The sequence below is a fragment of the Haemaphysalis longicornis genome, unplaced genomic scaffold, assembly GCF_048455015.1.
Source record: "Haemaphysalis longicornis isolate Haplotype H1 unplaced genomic scaffold, Haemaphysalis longicornis Haplotype H1 scaffold_2, whole genome shotgun sequence".
Taxonomy (NCBI): Eukaryota; Metazoa; Arthropoda; class Arachnida; order Ixodida; family Ixodidae; genus Haemaphysalis; species Haemaphysalis longicornis.
Window position 1 is genome coordinate 286,857,834 of NW_027526295.1, and position 8,634 is coordinate 286,866,467.

Sequence of the window (8,634 nt, forward strand, 5' to 3'; positions counted from 1 at the left end):
ACACACACACACACGCACGCACGCACGCGCACGCACACACACACACACACACACACACACACACACACACACACACACACACACACACACACACACACACACACACACACACACACACACACACAACCAGTGCCCTACAACAAGATAGAATTCAAGGTAGACGTAATGGTGAAACGAAGACAACAAAATACTATAAAACTGTAAAAGCCATTAGTGGTGTGGCATAAATTCTTCAAAAAACAAACATTCGCATAGTTCTAGAAAAATAAAGAATAAAGAACTGTCGAATATTACATACGCGTACATATCTACCGTTATGGACAAATAAAACACGATCACAAACATATGAACAGAACACACAAATAGGGCGATTTTTTCCCTTGTAAGTCAAATTTACGCGTGGCTTTATTACAATAACAAGGATATGAAATCTGACTTTCCACGCAAAAGAAACAGTTCGCCATTATTGAGCCTACACGAATACTATTTTGCAATTTTGTGTGTTCTGCATCATATTTTTCTGTGTTTGCATTCGTTTGTCCATGACTGTACATGCCTCATATACATATACATATACCACAATACATGTACACATACCATATACTATATACATATTGTTACGTGTGTAACCAGCAACAGAGCGCAGACGCCAATCTTCCAGAGCCGGTGTGCGCCGTTCTGGCGTGTCTCCATCATCCTCATCCTCATCATGGAAATCACAAGCATGATGAGGATGTGCTTGCTTGTGATTTCCATGATGAGGATGAGGATGATGGAGACACGCCAGAACGGCGCACACCGGCTCTGGAAGATTGGCGTCTGCGCTCTGTTGCTGGTTACACACGTAACACTATATACACGTACCGCAGACACACATACATAAACCTTGAAGGTAAACACATATACACATATACCTGACTAACGTGAATGCAAAAAAAGCATTTAGAACGTAAACAGAAGACTATATCAGTTTAATTCCAGTAGTTTAAGGCTAGGCAAAAATGCGTTGCCACAACGGTGTTCGGAAACAGAAGATGACAACCGATTTCACTTACGTATGGTCTTGAAAAAAAAAAAACGCTTTAGAGAAAGTGCCGGATGTACATGTAGCCTCACCAACCTCACGGTCGCGGTCTGTGCGGGAAGGTACATAGTGCGGAGAAAAAAGCTGTGTTTCACGTGGAATACCAGGTTCGGAAAAGTAAAAAAAAAAAAAAAAAGAAACATAATTTCAGGCAAAGTAAGGTTGGGTGTTGTTGAAGTGACGGCAAATTTAATATCTAATTTAAAATTTTAAACACTTTGCACTGGTTAAGACAGGAACAAGTTATAGACCTGAAAATGCATTCACTTTGTTCAGGAAGTCGTACACTGAGATGAGACCTCCAGAAAACTGAGACTCCAGTTCTGCCAGCTTGCGGTCCTTGTTTATCCATTTGTACCCCCTGGCCCGCACAGCACCACCATTTGCAAGCTGCTGCAAAGATACTCTTGTCAGGGCCTCGTCCCTTTTGATGAGGTCGATGAAGCTGTAAATGTTAGGGCGGGCTCTCCCCGACACTGCGTTTATCTTGCGGTGCCAAAACTCCATGTGGTTGTTGGTCCGCGGACCTCGGTTTCCATAGTGGTTCCACTGCTCAATGGAAAACGGGCCGTTCATCCAGGTGGCATCAAAATGGGTGTAGGAAAAAATGGTCCCGGAAAAAATGGTCCCGGAAGAAATGGTCCCGGAAAAAATGGCCCCAAATCCGAGGTAGGAACAAATGGTCCCGGAAAAATTGGTCCCGAAGCCAAGGCAGGAAAAGTAATCTTGTTCGAGTAAATCCGGTTAATCGCACCAAGAACGTTTGTTTTACCGAAATTCAGGTTGGGTTGTTTTCATGGCCTCTCCCATATTTATTTTCTAATTTGCCGTTACACTACCTTAATCCACAGATGTTTCGCATTGATGACGTCTCAATCACATGTAGCATGCATAAATCTCAGCACATCTCTGTTTTGAACCCGCACGTTGTGAGGAGGGTAAACCGCTTCCACACAACCTCGACAGGTGAAGGTACCGACACGAAAAACAGGATCCTGGTGATGTGTAGTGAAAGGAAGGAGCGTCAGAGGGGGCTGCCCAGGGGGCTATTCAGGAGTGGATGGGGGCGACCGTTAAGTTCGTATGAAATTTCAAGGCATATCAACAGAAAATTTCGCCTTCACATTCTCAGAGAGTTGTAAGCACCCCCTAATATTTTTTACATGTTTTTTTTCTTAACTTTTTCTTACGCTCTTTGTTGCTATTTGTTTCTCTTGAATGCTTTTTTCCTTTGTTTATTCATGCTTTGAAGTTAAAGATTGTATATTTTAATGGTATTTACATTTATATTTCGGTGGCCGGACATTTCGGTGCACGGACATGTCGGTTCACGGATATTTACGTGCACGCACATTTCGGTGCACGGACTTTTCAGCGCACGGACGTTTCGGTGCACGATGTTTCGGTGCGATCATTTAGGTGCACGGGATGTCCCAGACATTAACTTAAAGCTTTAGCTTTAATATCTTAATTTTGATATGACTTTACGCTCGAGAGTGTGGTTTGGGCCGCACTGCGCAGAAACGAAGGCTAAACGGAGCATCAGCGCGTAAATCCCGATTTCAATTTACACCGATTCTGATTAAACCTCGCAGCGTAGAGCTTTAATGACCTTCCAGACACTGAGATAGCTGTGTCCGACTAAGCTTCTAAACCGGCTGTTCCAGGCCTCACAGTTGTTTCGGTGGTTTTAATCCAATTACTTGCACTAAATTTTTAGTCGATACTCAGCCCTACCATCCATCTATACATCCATCCATCTGTACGTACATCGCCCACCCATCCATCCAGATTTTAGCCTCCACAGGAGTTAATTTCTGCCCCTGAATATTAAAGCATTCCATCTCTTTCTCAACCCTTTAGCTAAAACGCAAACGCACAAAAGCAAAGCCGCAAAAAGTTAAGATCTGACTAACTTGAAGGGAAACACGTCGACTGGAGCATGGGACCATTTTTTCCTAGATGGTCACTGGGACCATTTTTTCCGGGACCATTTTTTCCAGGACCATTTTCTCCGGGACCATTTTTTCCGGGACCCTTTTTTCCGGGACCATTTTAAGTGCGAATGCACTTCTTAAGCGAGCCTGAAGCGTCCGCCGCCGTCCGCATAGCAACAGCTGCGGGTGCGCGCGCTCCTGGTCTTCCTTGGCAACGGGGGGAGATGGGCGCGCGCTGCCTGGCCGCTGACATGGCACATACCCACGTGGGGGATTGGCCAGGAATCTCCTCGTCTTCCTTGGCAACGGGGGGAGATGGGCGCGCGCTGCCTGGCCGCTGACATGGCACATACCCACGTGGGGGATTGGCCAGGAATCGGGCGTGAGAAGGGCTAATGCACCCGCTTAAAGGAGTACTGACACGAAATTTCAAAGCTGAGATCCGCTCTAGCAATCAAGTACAACGACAACACAAATAGGTGTCTGTGAAAAAATGCATCTTTCTTTCTTTGTAGTTGTGTGTGTGTGTGTGATCTCTCTTTCGCGAACATTACCGAACCGCGCAAATTCAACTCGTGCATTCGCACTTTCACATTCTTCCCCTCGGGGAGATGCGGGGAATTTTTTTTCTGTTTCCGCATCAAAATAGTCCAGCACTGTGATGACAGCAGGAATCCCGAGGGATATACCTTCTTGGCGCAAAAACTGCCATGCACTCTGCACGGCCGAAACGGGAAGGAACGACAATGCTACCATCTTTCTTATGAGCGACCGCAGACTATCATCCTGCCCGTACGCGGTTTGGAGGCCGGCTCTCTGCACTGCAGCCCACACTCGCTGAGTGAAATGAAAATGGCACCCCCTATGCGCGGCTCCTGGAAACACAGTTCGCACACCAGCTTTGGGAGAGCGCCTTGGCGAGCACCAGCCTGGACGACCAGCTTCGGCTGGCTCAAAGGGCTGTCGATGCTGCCCGCGCTCAAGGCATCCTGGACTGAGGACGCCTCCTTCAAGCTTCAGTACAATCCCCCCCCCCCCCCCCCCTGTTGATTTAAATAAACGTTTATTCTCTCTCTCTCTCGCACACCTGCGATTAGTGCCTGCTCAAAGTCCGTTAAAAAAAATGTCCGGATTTGGGAAGGTGATGCCTGCTGCAGCGAACGTATTTCTCAAACTCTCGAATGCCCGGACGTAGGTCTCACGGGATCTACCACACAATAAAAACTAAATTGCTGGCGAGTGTTTTCCATCGCACATGACATGAATTGCCAGTAGTTGATCGAAAATCTGGGGCACCACAAAAAATGTGCCGTCAAGAAATACCATTTTTGCAGACGACAAACGCTGCAAAGCCTCTTGGGATGCAAATGCCAAGATTCGGGAACCCTGAACACTGCTGTCGTTGACCACAAGAAAAGGACGGCCGTCTTCTGTCTGCTGGTACAGTGGGCTTAGTTGTACGTCGTCGGCACCTGCAGGAAGCTCCGGTTGGTGACGGCGTCGCTCTCTGTACATGGCATTCTTGAAGCTCGCAAAAGTTGGCATTTCCGCCACGACCTTGGAAGAGTTCTAAAAATAAATACGGTTCCAACTTCAGTTCACAAACTCGAGTAAATATAGTTCCAAACTCAATGCAATAGCAATAGCTCCAAACTAGAATAATATCAATGGGGCGAAAGGTACGTCGGACGTACCAGCAGGCACAATTCCTTGTAGATACGTAGGACGTATCCGCAAAAATTTTAAAGCGAAAAAATTTCTATGTCTCACTGACGGCGTATGTCGCGTCAAAAACGCACTGCAGGAAAGCCAACTTTCTGTGAGGATGATGATGATCGTGGGTGAAGTTAAAGAAAGAAGCGCGCTTTGTGTGGTCATAAGCGAACCTGGGCCCCTCGCGTTACGAAGCCGACGTCCATCCGATTGCGTCATTCCGACATGGTCGAAACAGCTCGAAAGTGGAAAGGGTGCATGGAAGTGTAAAATTTGACCTAAAAATCATGCACCCCTCTGTCTAACGAAGACTATGGTTAAACGCGAAGCTTCCTTAGTGCGAAGTCAAATGGAAAAGTTTTTAAGTCAAAGCCGCTGTGATCAAAAGACCAAACCGTTTGCGAGTCCAAGTCCAAACTCGGACGACAACCAAGGAATCCCGTGCAAGCTTCGCGTGCAACCATGGTTTTCGTTAGACGGAGGGATGCAAGATTTTTAAAGGTACGTCGGCGTAATCGGTTGCAATCGGACCTCTTCGATTTTCAATCCCTGACTAGGCGCAAGCCACTTCAGCGAGCTCATTCAGACGCTTTAAGGGGCCTGGATAAGCTCGAACGACAAGCAATGCTCAAGATCGAACGATAAGGATGGCAAAATTTCCGGCCACGATCGACGTGAAATGTGTAGAGTCCCGTCCAGACGGACTGAAAACCAGCTGATCAGACGCCGATTGCCGTAGTGGGATTTCGTGTAGAAGTTAAGCCTCCACTCGCGGTCATTGTAGTCGCGGGTTACAATCTTCCCAAGTTTTCTTTTTTTGTGACCATGGGTAGCGGTTTGCAATAGCAGTTGGTCTTGATTTTTACCCGACCGGCCGAACCGCAACCTCTCACTGAAGCCAAGGCCGACGTAGGCATTGCTAAAGTTACGTCTGATCATCTTTAATTATTATTGGTGAGTAATATTTAACAGTCAGTCTAGCTATAGTCACTGAGCGGAAGAGTTTTGGCCGGTTGCATAGGTCGGCGTACTCACTCGTGAGTACACTCATTTGTACTCATTTGTACGCAATCTCACGAGTGAGTACGATGATGAGTGATCACACACCCAGAAAAAAACTGTGAGTACGATGACGAGTGAGTACAGGGGTAAGTCCACTACTCGTGAGTACAGTACTCATGAGTACACTACTCATGAGTATGAGTACTCATGAGTACAGTATTCATGAGTATGAGTACTCATGAGTGAGTACTCATGATTTTGAGTACTCATGAGTACTCATGAGTACACAGTACTCATGAGTATACAGCACTCATGAGTACACAGCACTCATGAGTACAATACTCATGAATACTGTTTTTGCGAGTGCTTGCACTCTTGAGTATATGCACTCCTGAGTACAGTAGTGCAAACAGTAGTGCAAACAAGAAAACGGACGACAAAAGCTGCCACCCGAAGACATGCAGAAAAACGCAGTTTACGGCCACGGCCGCACCGACAAGCCCCGAGCTCCCCTGAGCCCGACCCGGCCTGAGAACAAGAGGAGACGCCAGACGCAACGCGAGTGCTTGCGTTCCGTTTCGCTTTCTCACATGTACTTGCCTTCGCGCAGTAAGTCGCCCAATGACAGTGCACAGCGTCAGACGTTTTCTTCCTCTGTCCTGATTTGTATGTAACCTGTGTTTTTCTAATCAATTAAACAATTTATTTTTTCTACTTAGTCTTTCATTCGAGCTACGACCTAGCTAACAGTGCAGATAGGTTGATTATTCGTGAGTAATACAAATTGAGTACTCATGAGTACAGATTGAGTACTCAAGAGTGCAGAATGAGTAGTACTCATGAGTAGTACTCATGAGCACTGGCATTCATAGAGTACTCATGAGTACAGATTGATTACTCATGAGTACAGAGTGAGTACTCATGAGTACAGATTCACTATCATGAGTACAGATTGAGTACGAATACTCGTGAGGACAAATCAGTTTGAGTACAAGTGAGTACTATTACAAGTGAGTATTTGATGAGTGAGTACGAGTGATTTTGTGAACAGACGAACTTTTTGAGTCTGAGTTTGATTGAGTACAGCGTGAATGAAAAAAATTGTGATTGAGTTTGAGTGAGTTCTTTCTGTTTTGCCGACCTATGGCCGGTTGGATAAATATTAAGAGAGACTGCTCTCGCTGAAATATTGTGAAGCGAGACAAAACAGCGGCGCGGAGTTTCTTGCGGACTCAGCTAGAGTTAGTCGGAATGCGCCTGACGTACCTTTAAAAATTGCGGAAACGACCGATGTATTTTTAGACACATCGTATAATTATACTGGCAGAAAATAAACTCACAGCTTGGGACACACGAAGAAGTTCCTCGTTGTATATTGTTGGAGCAGCGATGTGGGGGTTGGATGCAACTTTTTCTTTCCACGTCATTCTCATCTGGTCCTTCACCGCGGTTATTTCATCAGGAGGGTGATTGTGGTCTCCTTAAGAGAAATAAATTAATACATGGAACGTTGAACTGAAACAGTATATTAGTACGACACCCTAATTATGACAAGTCAATAAAAATTCTACTCACGGCGGCTGGTCTTGACATGATCTCCCTCTGTCAGGACTGATGCAGGGCAACAGGACGATCCGTAATTAGCGCAGCGCCAAGCAATGCTTCCGTTCGCATTAGAGCGCTTTCTGTGGTACTTGTATCCGTCCAAGTGCAGACACTGCTTCTTTTTCTGTTTCCAAGATCACAAACGAAGACATGTTGCGTCGGTGGCAGTGAAAACTGCTGTGCTGGTTTCCAGCCTAGCAGGAGCCCCTAATATCCGAAATGTGTTTAGAGGGGGATAGCCACCCCGAAGGCAGAAAAATGAATACGTCCTGCCGAGCTGCTCACGCCGCGCAGCTGTGATCTGAAAGTGCTCCTTGGGGGCTCGTTTAACCGAAACAACATGCTTCCGCATCGGGGAACTTTCCCAGCGGAAGGGATCGGCGGCGGCTGTTTGAAGACTTTGCACTCTCAAAGAGTAGATTGTTCAGCACTATTGTATGCTGGCCAACGAACCCTGCGTCCCAAGATGTTTTCCCAAAAAGACCGTCTGTCTCGTCTGCCATCGTCCTCGCCTTTTTTGCGCTAAGCCTCCCATTCGACAGGGGAACATGTGTCGGACTGGCTTTCTCATCTGGAACCAGTGCCGGATTAAGGTGGGGGCTACGGGGGCTGCAGCCCCGGGCCCCACGGCTTCCAGGGGCCCCCTGCATTTAAAAAAAGAAATGTCAATGAGCCTGTTTCGTTGAGGGGCTCAGTTGAGATCCCGGCCATCGGATAAAACTCCGGCTGCCGGGGCCTCAACCTCAACTCGACACAGATGCTGACTAATCCGTGAGGAGCCGGCGCAGCCCCGTGGAGAGCACCGGCGTTCATTTCAATGCAGTTTCATTATTTTGCTCATACGTTTCTCAGAAAGCTTTCCGGACTAAAAAATATGAAGGAAGCTCACACTAATGTGTAAGACCTGAAAGTAGCGAGGCCGAACGCAACCTTCACAACCATCACAACGGTTTAGGTCCACGATCGGACTTAAACGAACGAACGGAACACGAGACCTTAGACTAGGCTTTCGAAGGTGCAATGTGTACCTTATCCGGTTTTTTTTTTCTATCAAAGCAGGTGGCGTAATTTCTCGCCCCAAAGCCAGAACCTAGTGAGTAAGCCGTTTGAATCTCGGGTAAGTTATTCGCGGCCATAGCCGAGTGGATACGACGACTAACTCCGTTGATCTATCAGACACAGGTCCGAATCCTGATGGGGCCGGTGATTTCTTTTCTTTACACTGTTAGACTGACTTTGTTGAAACACCGGAATCTACGAATTGCTAAACAGCTTCGCTGTTTAAAGCTTTGT

At 46.6% G+C, this 8,634-nt stretch overlaps 1 pseudogene; it reads right to left on the bottom strand.

Moving 5' to 3' along the window:
* Positions 1–877: 877 nt before the first annotated feature.
* On the bottom strand, positions 878–7,493 carry LOC144167815 (uncharacterized; annotated as a pseudogene).
* Positions 7,494–8,634: the final 1,141 nt, after the last annotated feature.